This window comes from Acanthochromis polyacanthus, chromosome 3, assembly GCF_021347895.1.
Source record: "Acanthochromis polyacanthus isolate Apoly-LR-REF ecotype Palm Island chromosome 3, KAUST_Apoly_ChrSc, whole genome shotgun sequence".
NCBI classification, from domain to species: Eukaryota; Metazoa; Chordata; class Actinopteri; family Pomacentridae; genus Acanthochromis; species Acanthochromis polyacanthus.
The window spans coordinates 43,186,400-43,202,701 of record NC_067115.1 but is presented as its reverse complement, the minus strand read 5'-3'; positions in this window follow the sequence as shown (position 1 = coordinate 43,202,701).

Here is a 16,302-nt window from a genome sequence, read left to right as displayed (position 1 = left end):
ATCTTTTGCATCTTCTTCAGGACGCCTGGATTTGGGTGTGTCTGGTTCAGCTAAACTTATGTCGTAAGGTTCATCATGTACATTATCTGTGTCTTGATCATCTGCCTCTCCTGTCTGGTCAAGGCGCCCTTGAGACTCTTCCTCAATGTTGCTTTTGTCTGCATTGGCAGATGTGTGTTTCACACTCTTTCCTGAAAATGAAATAATCAAATGACTAATGATCCAATTTTATAGCTGGATATACTGGTGATTTCTACACTGACACAATATGTCATATAGTACATCTTTCAAAGTTTTGGTGAAATTGCATCCCTTACTGCTATGAAGTTGACACTCAACATCCCCTTGAGTATGATTTCATTTAACACTTCTACTTTTTTAATTTAGCATCTTCCTAGCTGTGCAGCCCCCCCACCCCCACCCCCACCCTTGATTTGATTTGATTTGATTTGATTTATTTCTGAAATATCAAAATCAGATCAAAGTTAGAAGTTATTTTCATATCAACATTATATTGTGAGAAAAGGACTCCCTTAGAAGCTGGAAGCCTATAGAACAACGGTCCAAACCACCACCGCATAAAGAAGTCTGACACAGCACTGATAAATTTGTATAACAAGGTTTCATGAGAGGTTCATTTACAGTCAGTTGTCAGTGCAAGGGAGTCACAATCATTGCTCACAACTAACGCAAGAGACGCAGATATCCAGTCATGAGCATGGTCATCAAACAAATGCAGTATAACAATAAATTAAATATATTAATTAACTTTATGAATCCCTCTGACATAAAGCAACAATTTCAACTGTAAAGTAGCTCAGCCTTAAGATCATCTAATTTGTAACACTCTAGTAGTTTGTGTTTTAAAGTTCTCTAAAATTCAGAAAATATGCCAGATCCTTTTGTGGTGTCATTCAATTAATTCCATATTTGTGGTCCTCTATAAATTATGCTGAATTGAGTACACTTCAATTTCCTATATTTCCCCTTAAGGAGTAATCTATTCCTGGTGTGTAGTGGATGGATATAATGGAATGAGTTCATATAATTGAGCATTTGACCTGTAGACGACATGATACATTGTACATACCTTTAGGTAAAAAATTATGATCAGGAAGCTTAGGAGACCGTATCTGTGGAATAGAGAATCTGTGCGAGAATATTTTGTAGACCAAGGAATTGCTCTAATGGCTTTTTCTGTAACACAAGTAATTTTCAGAGTGTGGAGGATATGCGTTATTCCAGATAATGTTACAGTAGTGCAGATGAGGCTCAAAAAGAAATCTATAACAATGATATCAGCTGTCTTACCCTAAAGAATAATCTCACAATTTTGGACAATTTTTCTTGAAAAACTTATCAAAATGTCTACTAAAATTTAAGAATTGGTCAATATGGATTCCAAGAAATTTAGTCGGATCAATTTTAGTGATAGCTCTACCATCTACCATTTATATTTATGTTATGTTCCTTGCATATATGTCTGTTTGTGTGGAAAATGATATAATAGGTTTAGGTAATATTTATAGACGTTTGTTACATTTAAACCAAGTGTTTACCTCAGCTAATTGCTCATACAAGCGCTTTTCAAGCTGATCTACATGTTTATGTGAAATGACAGGAATTGTGACATGAAATTTTGATCTGATTATTAAACTAAGCAAAATGTGCGTTTCTACCCTACAACACACTCCATACACCTAGGAGGGGACTTCATTCAATGAACAGGCTACCTGGCAAAAGTACGTAAGAAGCATTCAGACAACCACAAATAAACGGGGAATATAAATCTGACACCACTCGCACTGACAAAAAGTTAGCACGGTACTTCCTAGCCAAAAGTCGTTGAGGGTACCTTTTCCCTCATTGACTTTATTTTTCTGTATCTCACTGTTTTAACCTTTTTATTTCAAAGACTACTATTTGAGCTATTGCAACAATTTTCATTGAGTTAGTAGCCAATTATGTGACTTTTGCATGATGCAAGCTTAACTTGCGCTTAAATTATAACATTGATAAAGTTATCAATAGCAGCAAGTTACAGTCTTATTAAAGGGTTATTATTTTTATCAGTATTACAGTTTTCATTAAGAGTCTCGTTGGGCCCGTGTTAGACATGTGTCATAAGAATATGTTAATATGTTCCCTTACCTATCCCCCCCAACCCCCTTTTCTCCCTCCAGTACACAAGTAGCGAAATAAAACTAAAACGCCAAGTTGAAATTACTGCTGCCCTATATCACTAAGAAAAACGGGTTTACATGTCTCATTATGTTAGATATTGAAATAGAAATTTCCTACAGAAATTCAGAAAAGATGGATGATTTTAAGTGTTATTGTTCAGGAACTATTATAGTTATAAGCCGAAAAATACCTGGTTTTGGCTAATGCTAGTCGGCTACAGAGGGTAAGGGCATGGCGAGTCAGAGTTTTGTCTAAAAAGTCTTCTTTTTAAAATAAATAGTTGACTTGACACCTACCTTGAAGCACCTCCGTCCGGAGTCCTCTTCTGTCCTCTGTCCATACGAATTTCATCCATGTTGAATATTTTGTCTTGTCTGTTTAAAGACATCACGGGTTAGTTGCACCCACTGGTCAGATGTTACGTTGTCTGACAAATTGTGCTTCAGAAAAACGTTGACCAGAGCTTCCCTACCACCTGCCAACTGCCAGAGGTCTTGGTTCCTGCGAGTACTAACTTTCTTAAAACGACTCATGGTGCCAAAGTATGGCTTTTATCGAAAACGAGTTTCGCGTACATCAATCGTCTTGCAAGTTCAAACACTTGTTTATGCTCAGCTGTGTTGGTGCCCTCTATTAAGTGAATAATACATGTAGAATCGTCCGAATTAAAATAACAAGAGAAATCAGAGTGATGTATATCTAAATCTATCTATCTATCTATCTATCTATCTATCTATCTATATATATACACACACACACACACACACACACATATATATATGTATATATTTATAGATACATTCATGTTATTTCAAGTTTTATAATGGTTCCCAGGTCATGTGACCTATTTACCCCAAACATAGACTGTATATATAGTGGACGTAGCATCTGGCTCCAGAATTGAAGCCAACCCGGAAGTGTCAAAAACTTGTAATATCACGCCGTCCGCTAGGGTTGGCTCCAAGAAGCTTTTTCTCCATAGACCCCAATTCATTTTTGGAGAAAATAAAATTTGATAGACTGATTTTCTACAGCTCAGGATTTTTTTGCCGTTAGTTTTCATGGTCAAAATGAGAGATCAGGTGGCCGATCTTAAGATAAATCAATACTGAATTTTAAATAAATCGTTAAAGTTGGCGGAGCCAGGGGGCGTGGCTATACTTGATAGACAGCAACAGAAGCCTGTAATAAGTGGGATAATGTGTAGTTTGTCGGTTGTTATGGAGAAATAAACCCCTTCAGGATGTATAGAAACCACCCTCCAGCCCTGTAAGGGTTTATTTCTCTATACCCTCTGAACTACACATTATCCCTTGTGTATAATCCTGCTTTAAACCCACATCAGGCAAGAATCCAACCAATGTAAAACCCGTAGACTATCCCACTTGCAACCCATGTTTCAGCTCATGTTGTCTCCATGTAGGACCCGCATAGGACTAAAAGCTGGGACAAAAATGGGTCTTGCATATTGCCCAGTTGGAGCCCACTTAACAGCTACTGTAATCCTGCATTAAACCCACATGGCCAGTTAACATGGGACCAACATGGAACCTGTAGACAATCCCACCTGCAACCCATATTTCAGCCCATACTGTCCCCACACTCTAAAAAGTAATTCTGTGGACCTTTTGTCATAACTTAAATAAATATATTGCTGTGAAATAAAAAATCAAGTTCTGTAATCCAGTTAGACTTTTTACTTGTAAATGTTATTTTTTTGAGCTTGGATGACATAGAAATAATGCCTTTTGATTCAATACACTACCATCACCTTGTCAGAGCTTAAAAATTTCAGTTCATCATGAAACAATTGGATTTTAAGTTCTGCTAGTGTAAAAAATTATTTGATGACACGTAAACGGCCCACAGTCTCTCTTTCCCGCATGTGCGAGCGGCCATGTTTAAGGCCAGAGTGAGCACGTGGTGAGCAGCCGAAGCACAGCCGAAGCTCATTGAAGCATTTTGGTGAATGGTCAGTAATTTTATGCTTATTTGCATTCGCTCAGGATTCTGTTGATGATAGCCTACTGTAACTGAATATCGAAATCTGGAAGTCCTTAGTTTTAAATGCGTGCAGTGTTGGCAGTCTGTGTGCCGAGGTAAAGTTAGCTAGGTGATGCCTGTACTGGCTTCAATGCGGGAGGAATAGGTTAATTTCGGCATGTGACTAATAAAACGGCGCACAAATAGGTTGTGTGTTGGCGAGTTGTATTTATTATTTCGTCTTATCTGAATCACAGTCTAATTCTGGGTTACCAGCCGTCCCTTAAAATACCGAATTGTCCCGCATTTGAAACTAAAATACGCGGTCGGTATTGAATCCATAAGGAGGTGACAGCCTGTGAGAAGCTCACCTGCTTGGGATTCAGTGGTAATATGTTTTTCCTGTGGATTAAATTAAATGTATCAATGGATAATATTGATACAATTTTATGAAATGGACAGCTACACTTATATTTACAAATGTATTGATAACACGATGTAAACCACTCGTCAGGCTGTCGTCTGACCAGGACGACAGGCACACATATTAGACGCCTACGGAGAAAGAGCACATTATGACGGCCCTCTGGGCTCCCAAAACATGAGAAAAGTTAAACAGGGCTATGATAAAACCGACAGAGAGGGACGGGGGAGCTAAAGGAGTTCATTATGATTCATAAACGAACCAGCAGACACCGCGGTGCGCTCCGTAACGGCACAGCCATGCGTCCTAACGCACACACACCTTCAGGTCTGTGTGGACAGGTCTGACTGTCCATAACTACACAGATAAGTGTTTCCCTTAAGTTTTATGGAAGAAAAGAATCAAACACTAGTCATTTAAATTGCTATAAGCCCACTACTGCTTTGTTTATATTGATTTAGGGGAGACCGGGGATGGTTGTAACACTTGATGAGTTCTAATACCACAGTTTTCTCCTGTCAGTATAAAATGGGAGACACATGATTTCATTTATTCCTCCATGATCACACACAGGGGCTGACAAGGCTGTAAACAGTTGTGTGTAAAACCCTGATCCTAACACCTTTTAATTTCTTCTTCAAGGATGTGGAGGAGCTCGATGCAGACCCTGCCATGCAGTGATGAAGATTGCCATCATCGGTGATGGGTGTGCAACCATCATTGTTGAGGGAAACAAGATCCTGCAGGGGATTGATGTTGCCAAATCCTGTGCCTTGCTGATGGGAGTAATCTTTGTCAGGAGAGCGCAGCCTACAACTTCTGCTGTTTGCACTTTAAATGATTTAGTGCTGCTGTTAAGGATTTAGTGTTATTCATAATTTTAATAAATGGTTCTTATTAATTTGAATATTTCTGTCTGAATTTTTGTTCATTTTGAACACCAGGAGAGAGTTTCTTAGCTGCTGAACATAACCTTAATATAGGACAGGACTTAACTTCACTCTTGCAGAGTTTAGCTAATTAAGTTCATGTTACTTAGAAATTTGTTTAATTGTGGCCAGAAAGCTTCTTCACCTTACTTAAAAAATTATGTTGGATCAACTTAAAAACTTGCATTCATGTTGACAATTATTAAGTTCTTGTTACTCAGAAATGCATTTTTGTTCGGACTAAAAGGTAATTCAGCATACTCAAAACATTGCTTTGACTTAATGTAATTCTGCCAGCTATTAGCTCAACTTAAAAATTCGAGTGGAAACAGTTAACATAAGTTTTTATGTTGACCCAGTGTTTTATTTATTAGAGTGCACGTAGGTCCCATATAGGACTTAAATCTGGGACCAAGATGGGTCTTGTCTGTTTTGCCCAGCTGGGGCCCACCTAAAACCTGGTGCAATCCTTCCTTAAACCCACATGGGCAATTGGCTTGGGGCCAACATGGAACCCATGGACAATCCCATATGGGTGTGATCTGACAATCCTATATGGGGCCCATTATTTTGCCCACTTTGTACCCACATGGGCCCTACGTAAAAATGTTGGCTGGGTTGTAGCTGGCATTAGGGTCATCTGTTTGTGCCTTACAAATCGGTTACAGTAGTATCTCCTCGGGAATAAAATTTTTTGATTTGATAAAGAGATGAGAAAATACAGTCCAGTGGATTTTTTGTCATGATTTTTGTAAGAAAGGACTTTAAAATAAATCAGACAATGACTGGTATCATTCTTCATATCAATGTTATCAAGTATCACTTAAAATTCTTTTCAACACAGCTGAACCAAATTTATTTTCTTGTCATTTACAATTTCATTTTCACTACAAGCTATTAAAAACATTTTAATTTTAAATTTGAAATGTTCTGCTTTGTCTCTTTGCAGGAAGAGATTAGAGGGAAGGAATAAGAAGAGACCAGAGTAGGGTGGAGGAAAAGAAAGAGGTGAGCTGACAAGCATGATAGGGGAGATGAAAAACAACAAACATGATTTTATCTATTATGCCAATAGCTGTTGTAGGACTCAGATCTATTTATAGAAAACTGGTTAGGTGGTGGGAATTAAGAATGTTTTTCTACATATATAGACTGTAATTTGCTTCAATTCAGTAGAGTTGAGCTTCAGTAGAAAGCTTCATACCAGTTGCCTGGAAAATCCAGACTGACTTTATTGATGTATCAATATAAATACAAATAAAGGCAGTCTGGCATTGCGATGATAGGAGACAATTTCAAAAAGGAGGGGCTAACGAATGCAGCTTGAACGAGAAAGAACCAATCAGCGTAACACGGATGTGACGCACAAACAAATCGACCTTGCAGTCCATGTAGTCCAAACAACAATGGCATGCAGCCGAGAAAGCGTCGCGGTGAATGATTACTGCTGTTTTTGTCACAAAAATCTGCGAATACATGGGGTACTCTCAAGTAAAACACTTATTTTTGAAAAGGCTACGCAACAAAAGACTCCTTTCGAACGATTAGCGGTGTTAGGAATAACTTTAAATCGGAGCCAAACCAAGTCGGTGCGTATGTGTAAAAGTTGCTTAAATTTACTCACACGTTTGGAACGGGATTTTCCTCTGTACAAACAATGGCAAGAAGCCGAAAGTAACGAGCAATCCACTGCCTCCTCATCGTCGGAAACGTCAAGTGAAAAGAGGCAACGACTAACACCATCCAAAACACCAAGAGACCACAAAAAGATTCGCTTTGCCCCCCCCCCTCCTTCTTGTTTTACGGCGGTGGCCCCCCTCCTCCGGCATCATCTTTATGGATAATCCAGGCGCTGAAGATGACGCAGCATTAACTCCCGCCTGTCTTCATGTGTCCTGTTGTCGAGCTGTAACTGCTAAATGTGTCACTGCAGGGTTTCCACTTCACTAGTTAGTCACATAACATTATATTTCATGTGTTTTTTAAGCATTATGTCTTAATTTCAGGTAACTTCACATTATAGAAGATACTGTAAGGTGATTATGTTTTTTATCTGGATTTTAATGCCATTCTTTTATGCCTGCTGCAAACACTGCTGTTTTTTTTTTTTGTTTGTTTATTTTTGTTTGTTTTTTTTTTCTTTCTGGAACCTGCGCCTCTGAAGGTGGCTGCAAAGTTTGGTGTTTCTTAACTGTTTTTGCTGTATTTTTTTTTTTCATATTTTTGTCATGTTTTGTCGGCTGCTGATGGAGGTTTTTGTTGGGAGAAGAGTTTATTCAAGAGAGGAGCTTTATTTTCAGTGAACAAATCTACACAGCAGCGTCTAATTTCAGTGGGCATCTTAAGGTGTTTTTGTGGTTTCCATGCTGGTGCAAAGGTGAAGGCTAGCAAATATAGATATAAGCCCATTAGTCGTGATGGGAAATGTTAAATCTCTGCCAAACAAAAGTGGTGAGCTGGAGACACTGGTGAAGATAGTTAAAACATACAGTGAATGCAGTCTGCTGTGTTTTAGTGAAACCTGTTTGAATCAAAACAACTCAGACTCAGCTGTGGATCTACCTGGCTTCACCCTCATAAGGTCAGACAGAGATGCTAAAGCTAGTGGCAGGAAGAAAGGAGGCGGTCTGGCTTTATTTGTTAACCAGAGATGGTGTAACTCCTCACACAGAACTGTTAAGGAGAAGCTGTGTTGTCCAGATATCAAACCGTTGGCAGTAGCCCTTCGGCCATACTATGTTCCACGGGGGTTCAGTCACATCATAACAATATTTGTATACATCTCATCCAAGACTTGGTTCCATGTGATGTTTTGCATGATCCTGTTGTTAGGATACAGACTCAACATCCTGAGCCACTTGTAATACAGTTTTTCTGTCACTTTGGTTCATTTCTCAGATCAGAACTGAAATTCTCTAAACTTCTTATTCAGTCTCCACATCATCGTGTTTCTGGTCCACATCAAAATCAGTTTCTCATTTCTCTGAACCAGTTGTAAATGTTTTGCTTCATCCATGAAATGATTCTGTCCAATTCTCTGCCGTTTCCTCCATTATCAGCTGCTTCTGTCCTGTTGATCTAAATGTATTCTAATGGGTCTCTGTTGAATAGTCTCACCCCCACAGCATTTAGCATTAGTTCATCACATCAGTGTTTACCTGCAGAACGGTTGAACAGGCTGTCAGAAGATGTCAGGATGTTTCTAAACATTTCCACTAGACTTTTTTTTCTAAATCTGTCCTGAATTGTTAAACTGCTCCCAGATGAATCTTGACTTTCTCTAAGTGTGAAGGGTTAGAGTTTTCTGAAATCGCTCAGACTGTGTGAATGTGTTCAATCTGATTCCAACCACAGAGCAGCTTTTTTAATCAGTTGTTCAGACATCTTGCATCCTTGTTCTTTATACTGCCTCCTCAGCAGACTGCAGCATAAAACAGGACACCTGTTACCACAGACTGATAAAACATCTGCAGCATCTTACTGCACATGTCCAGTGATTGAAGGCAATAAAGTCAGCTCTGGTCCTTTTTGTAGATGAAGTCTACATTTGTAGACCAGTCTAACTTATTGTCAAGGTGGACACCTAAATATTTATATGATGTCACCACCTCCATGTCCACAAGTGTTCACTGGCTGAAGAGGGGGTTTGGATCTGTGGAAATCTATGATTCATTTCCTTTGTCTTTGAGGCATTGAGTAGCAAACAGTTTTAGTGACTCCAGCCACTGAAGGCACTTATCAGAAGATGGAGGCCATTCTGACAAACATGGACCATCCACTTCACATCTGCCTCAATGAGCAACAAAACATCAGTGGACGGCTCCTTTCCCTGCAGGACTGGAAGATTCAGAAAATCTTTCTACCATCAGCAATTAGACTATTTAATTCATTCTAAAGTAAACAGATGAGACCAGACAATTGAGTTTCCCTTCGGGGATTAATAAAGTTATTGTATTGTTGCTGTAAATGTTCCATTTAAATAACAGTAATCTTGACTTGAAGTCAGTGGTTTGACGTTTATCTGATCTCTCTTATTTCAAATGTGTTCTTTTAAAAGGGTCAGACTATCATCAGTATTTGATATATTTCTAGCTAATGTTCATGATGTGTGACTGAATGGTCCTTACATGTTGAAAACATATTTTTCTCCACAGTCGCACCAACAGCACCTGAGGTCCAGCTGGGTCAAACGCTGCTCAGTGGCTCGTCTCGCTACTTGGTTCTGGACTTCATTGGTGAAGGCTGCTTTGGAAAAGTCGCCAGATGCAGTGACATGGACACCGACAAGACAGTGGCTGTCAAGATCATCAAAAACACTGATTTTGCCCAGGACACTGAAAAAGAGGTACAAATTTTGACTCCTTTTGATTATATTTCCATACTCAGGTGTTGAATTCTCCAGCAGAATATGTACCATGAGCTGCTGATATTTTCTCTTCATGTAATGTAGACTACATCCTCCTATTTTCTCCCCAGCTGTCCATGTTGAAAGCGATCAGTGTCCTCAATCCAGACCTCACTAATGTGGTCAAGTTCTTCGAGCAGTTTGAACACATCGGGCACACCTGTCTGGCATTTGAGATGCTGGACAGAAGTCTCTATGACCTGATTGAGTAACGAGACTATCAGCCATTGTCTCTCCAGGAGATCCGCCCTATTGCAAAGCAGGTTTGTTTGATTGTACTATAGAACCAGTCCTCTATTTTTATGCTGATCAGTGAATGTAACCATAACCCTACCTCTAATCCTGCACTGTGGTCGACTAATCCCAAACCTGTCCGTTCTTGTTTTTTCCCTGCAGCTGATGGTTGCTTTGGACGCCTTGAAGGGTCTTGGTATCCTCCACGCAGACATCAAACCGGACAACGTCATGTTTGTCAATCTGCAGGACCAGCCCCTCAGGGTCAAATTAATAGACTTCGGTCAAGCCATGTCAGCCTCCAAAATCCAGGCTGGGCTGGAAATTCAGCCATGCGGGTACAGGTGGGTTCCTCCTGATTGGTTCAGATGTTTTTCTGGATGAGAAGTCTAAACTTCCACCTGGTTCCGTTTGTCCTCAAACCTCGCCAACAGATGTCTCATATTTGACTCTTGTCCTCCTTCCTCAGGGCTCCAGAAGTTGTCCTGGGCCTCCCGTTCACTGAGGCTGTTGATGTGTGGGGCGCGGGCTGCATCCTGGCCTTCCTCTACCTCGCTGACAACCCCTTCCCTGTTGACTGCCTCTATAACATGGTAGGTCAGCTGCTTCAGAACAATATCTAGAACCAAGTGGAAGTCCACAACATCAGCTGATGTGAATGTGTATTATATTTGCAGATGAAGTGCATTGTTGATGTTCTGGGTCTGCCGGACGACCACCTGCTCCACGCTGGAATAAACACCGAGTTCTTGTTCACTGAGCAGGAGACTGCTGATGGTCCAACTTGGAGATTGATGGTAGAGTAACAAGTTTGTCTCGATTATTGTTGGTGAAATATTTTTGGCAGCTCTTCTAAAGCAGTTTTCATATATTTGTGTTTTTCCTTAAGACACCAGAAGAATTCTCAGATGTCAATGGCATTGAAGCAGAGGAGTGGAGCGACTTTGTGGGGCTGCCCAGCCCTCTGGAGGAGCTGGTAGATGTAGGTGCTCTCTGCTGTGTTGTATTAGTTTAGACTGAACCAGCTCCAGTTGTTGATTTCTCTCTGAAAGCTGAGAGCTCATCAGCTAACCTGACTCTGTTTCCAAATGCAGATCTATCCGAGAAGAGGCTGTGTTGAACTTCAGGACAGACTTGCTTTTGTAGACTTCCTGAAACAACTGCTGCATCTTGACGGGGATCAAAGAATCTCTCCCCGTGAAGCTCTGCAGCACCCATTTATCACCATGTCCCACCTGCCTGTGGACCCTATCAGCACAGAATAGTAAGTTTACACCAACAGTAGAGAACACATGAGGCTGGATGATTTGATGGAGTTAGTGATTAACTGATTTTTTACTTTATCCAGTTTGACCACCTCGAAAGCTCTGATGAGCATCTGCCTGATGGAGGACTCAGCAGACAAGCTGAACATCTCAGAAGCCTCTAAACCTGGACTTTCCTGGACTTCTGATGGAGCCTTTGACTGCAATGACAAAGAACCACATCCCTGGTCCAAAGACGAAGACCCACTCGTCTCGCCTTCTGATGTATTTTTAACTCCTATGACGAAGAACCACTCATCTGGTCTTCTGATGGAGATACATCCAGAGACCTCAGAGCCTCAGCCTCCTCTGGTTGTGGTAGAAAAATGCTGAACAGGATTCAGAAACTCTTCAGCCGACTCGGGGCTGCCTTTAGCTGCTGCTGGCGTCCCACGGTTGAGGACTGACTGCATTTTACTTATTTGAGTTTCCTTTCTGGTTCCTTATTTCAGTTTTGTTTTTTGTTCTATATTTTAGTTGACTTTGGGAACCTTATTTGAGTTTAGAGTTTATCTTTATGTTTCTTATTTGAATTTATTGTTTTGCTTCCCTGCGTGTTTTCATTGAATAAATAAATCCACATGCTGTTGAGCATAAGGGAAATACAATTTCTCACACAGTCTTCATTACTGCCTACAAGTCAACAAGAACAGACACCTGTTGTTTTGAGCAGCGATTCCCAAACCGTGGTACAAACACCTCAGGTGGTTTGTCTGCAGTAGCAGCGATTAGTAGAAAGATTAGCTCAACTCAAACAACTGATGCTAAACTTTTATTGAACTATTTATGGGTCTGAATGAGCCTGAGAGGAAGGATAACAGTGAACTGTAATGATGGAGAGGTAAAAGGAATGCAGAGATGAGTAACTGAACGAGTGGATAAATGGTTCAAATAGATACCTATAGGTATGAGACCTGGTGTTTATTCTTACTTTAGCAATCTGTCTGAGGACTTTTATCTATGACCATTCATGAATAAGAATGTTAAAACACATATTTTATCTGTAGCACAGCAAAAACAAGGCATCACACCGGGTTTGACTCGGTTCTACCAGCTTCTTTAACTCAGAACCTTCTCTCATTCACAGTTTGTTTCATCCGTCTTCCCAGCAAACTGAAATCTGTTCCTGAGGTGCATGTAAAATGCTTTTTTTCTGTCCCTGCTGTCTCAAACCTTCCTTCAGTCTTCTGTCCTGCTGTTTGTATAGACAACTTACCTCGTCAGTCAATCCATGACAACTATTCCACAAATGTCTGCGTTACATGGAAACTAACGTCTGCTAAAGCTACAGTACGCAGAAATCTAGATTTTGTAACGGCCAGAGTCAGAGGTCATGCTTAGTTAAATGAGTGATTGTAAATGAGCTTATAAGGCTGTAACGTATGACTGAGGACCTGTCCAACATCTTTCACCCTAAGTCAGGTGGGACAGGCTTCACAGGATAATGAGATGTATGAGAACTTGTCCCCAACTTTACAAGTCACTGAAAACATAAACTCTAAATAAACAATGATGTCAAACTGGTTTTCAGAACAATGCTGTCCTGATATGAACATGAGCTCTACACAGGCTCCGGTTCACAGCTGAACTATTAGTGCAGGTACAAGTTTATTAGTTAGAATGAAGTTCATCCTGAACTCTGAACAGTGGTAAGGAGGCCTGTAAGGGTCAGGAGAGGAAGGCAACCTCTACGTGCTCAATGTGACATAAAACAATACCATCAGTGGATAAACAAGTCGTAAAAATTACAGCCACCAGAGCTTTCTGTGTAAAAACACTCCATTAAGTATTTCATACAACAATAAACTCTTTTATATCTTAGGTAAAAACATCTTTACCTTTGTAGTTTAAACTACAGTATTGTTACCAAAAAGCAGACGGTCCAGTCTGTGAGACAGGAGAGTATTGTGACAGACAGAAACGACATACGAGCTCCATGCTGGGACTGATAAAAGACAACACAAATCATCTAAAATGTGGCATCAGACTGGATGGGAAAGAGGTGGAAGAGGGAAAGGAGGGTGTAGCTGACAGTTTGACAAGTCACTTCCAGGTCCCTGCCACCTCTGAACAATAAGAGCAAAAAGGCCTTTCAACATGCAAAGGGAGCTTTATAAGATGCAGGCTGCAGGTTAACATGAGAATAAAGCACGAGCACAGACTGATAGCAGGCTGAGGAACACCTAACATACTCTCTACATCAACACAGACACACACAGAAGGCATACGAGCAGACTAACACATAAAATACATGTGAACGTGCGTGTTAGCGTGTTTGTGAGAGTTCTACAAGCAGAAAGTGACTGAAAATGTTTGACAATGGCCCATCACTGCATCATCTCCTCCAGCAGGCTTCCACATCATTACACACACACTCACACACTCTTATCAGTGTGTGAGAATGAGCAATGGAACACAATATGACTGAGGCTTGAAATTACCTTTTCAGATTGTCAGCCAATACAGCCAGCAGATTTTTATGTGATCATTCTCTCAGAATTCCCACAAGATGGAATGAAACCGATTTAGCTCCACACAGTGCTGAACCACTGGACAGAAGGAAACAACATCTACCGGGCTTTGCAAAAGTTCTGTTACACTTGCAAAATGCAAGCAAAATGAACACAAAGATTTTTTGGTGCAACAGAATAATTTTTTATTTTCCAAATATTTCAATATATGTGTTAATGATAATATTAATCAGAAATGTGGCCACCCAAAAGGTTTAGCTTATTGCACTAAAAAATCTTTGTGTTCATTTTTGTGAATGTCTCAACAAGTGTAACAGAACTTTTGCAAAGCCCGGTATGTTCTTAGAACCTCTAAAGGAGAGCAGATTTAAAGCAGTGAGGCCAAGCAACAGTCAGACCATCTTACGGGGAAAGTCTATGTACTCAGACTTTCTTACGCTTGTTCTATCAGTCTGAGTGTTGTTGATGCTGATGACAACATTTTCAACAACTCTTCCTAAATAATTCAATCTTACAGCACAATATCTGCATAATTTGGCTGAAGTCCAAGCATGAAGCCTGAAGTCCTGACAGGGAGGAGACCGTAGCTAATGCTAATATGCTAATATAAATACCTCAGTGTTGGTCTGTCTGTGTCCAGGGCTATATTTATTAATCATTCTAACAATACAATGTGTGGCATAAATATTCATCTGGGTGTAATTCTCATGTAGACACAGCTGTGTTCACATGTTCCTGCAGTAGTATTATTGGTCACATGGTTCCACCAAGAGACCCTCTATGGAGTGTTTTTCAGAAACACAGCTCTTGCAGTGCGTGGCCTTGTCCACCAGGTGGCAGAACATGCTTTGCAGAGCACATGCTGTACGGCGAGCCTGTCCTCATCGAAAAAACGACCACATAGGTCGTCTGTACACGCCCGTATTACGACCGAGTGTTACGTTTTGACGTTAAGTGACCTCTAGCGGTTGAGTAAATATCGACACTCCGGTGTCTCAGCTGAAACGTCACCATGAACAAACTTTTACCAAACACTATCCCTAACCATAACCATAACCCTAAACCCGTGTTGCAAAAGTGAGGAAAAAGCCGTTTCGCGAGGGAAAAGCCATTTCGCGAAATAAATCCCGTAATGCGTTTCTGTCTCCCATAGGGTCGCTAACGTAAATACGCTCTCATGGGTCGTATTCCGGGGCACGTTACATGACTCAGGTTGGTGGTACTTTCTACAGACTCATTTCATGCAGATAAAGTCCTGGTTTAGTTTGGTGACATGTCAGTTAAAGGTGTGTGTAAAAAATGTACATTTCAGTTTCAGTAGATACTGACTTGATGGAAATGCAGGCATGTGCAGAAATGTATCTTAAAACATGCTCAGATCTCCATTAAAGGAGCAATTTGGAACAAACTAAACATAATTTGCACTCTAACTTCCTGTCCTGTGGATCCATCTCCTGGTTTGGGGTTTAGGAGCAAACATCTTCTGTACTTTTAGGATTAAAATTTTCCCTTTTATATAATCCTTACAAGGGCTGCACAGTGGTCAGTAGTTAGTTCTGTCACCTCGCAGCTAGAAGATCCCCGGTTCATGTCCCGGCCTTCCTGGGATCTTTCTGCATGGAGTCTGCATGTTCTCCTGTACATGTGTGACTTTTCTCCAGGTTCTCCAGCTTCCTCCCACAGTCCAGAAACATGCTGATGTTAATTGGTGATTCTAAACTTCTGTAGGTGTGAATGTGAGTGTGATTGTTTGTCTCTATGTGTAGCCCTGTGACAGACTGTTACCTGTCCAGGTGAACCTGTGACAGACTGTTACCTGTCCAGGTGAACGTTCACCCTCAGTCAGCTGGGATAGACTCCGCCCCCCATGACCCTGATGAGGATTAGGCAGTGTACAGATGATGGATGGATGGATAAATCTTAGTTCAGGTGATCCTAAACCAGCATCTCTTAGTTTTGTTGTTATGCCTCAGCTTCCCATGATGCACGGAGCTCCTCTCCTCTATTTATTCACTCCATACTTTTATATGCTTTGCCTTGGTCTCTGCTCTCTCCCATAGTTCGTGTTTTGTCTTCTCTCTCCCTGTACCTCTGCATGTTTCTGATCTTCAGTTACCAGCCTCACCAACCTGCTCAGAGTTTATTGTCTTTTGGTGTCTTTTGTCTTTCTGCTCTTTGAAGCAGCTGTTTGTCCGCCTTCAGTCTGGTTCTGTCTGAGGTTTCTTCTTGTTAAAAGGGAGTTTGATCAGTTTCTCTAATCAAAGAGGAAATGTTGGGTTTCTCTGTAATATACTTAAAGGTCTTGATTTTTACTATCTACGGAGCCCTGAGATGACAAATGTCATGATATACGTCTACTTCATAGACT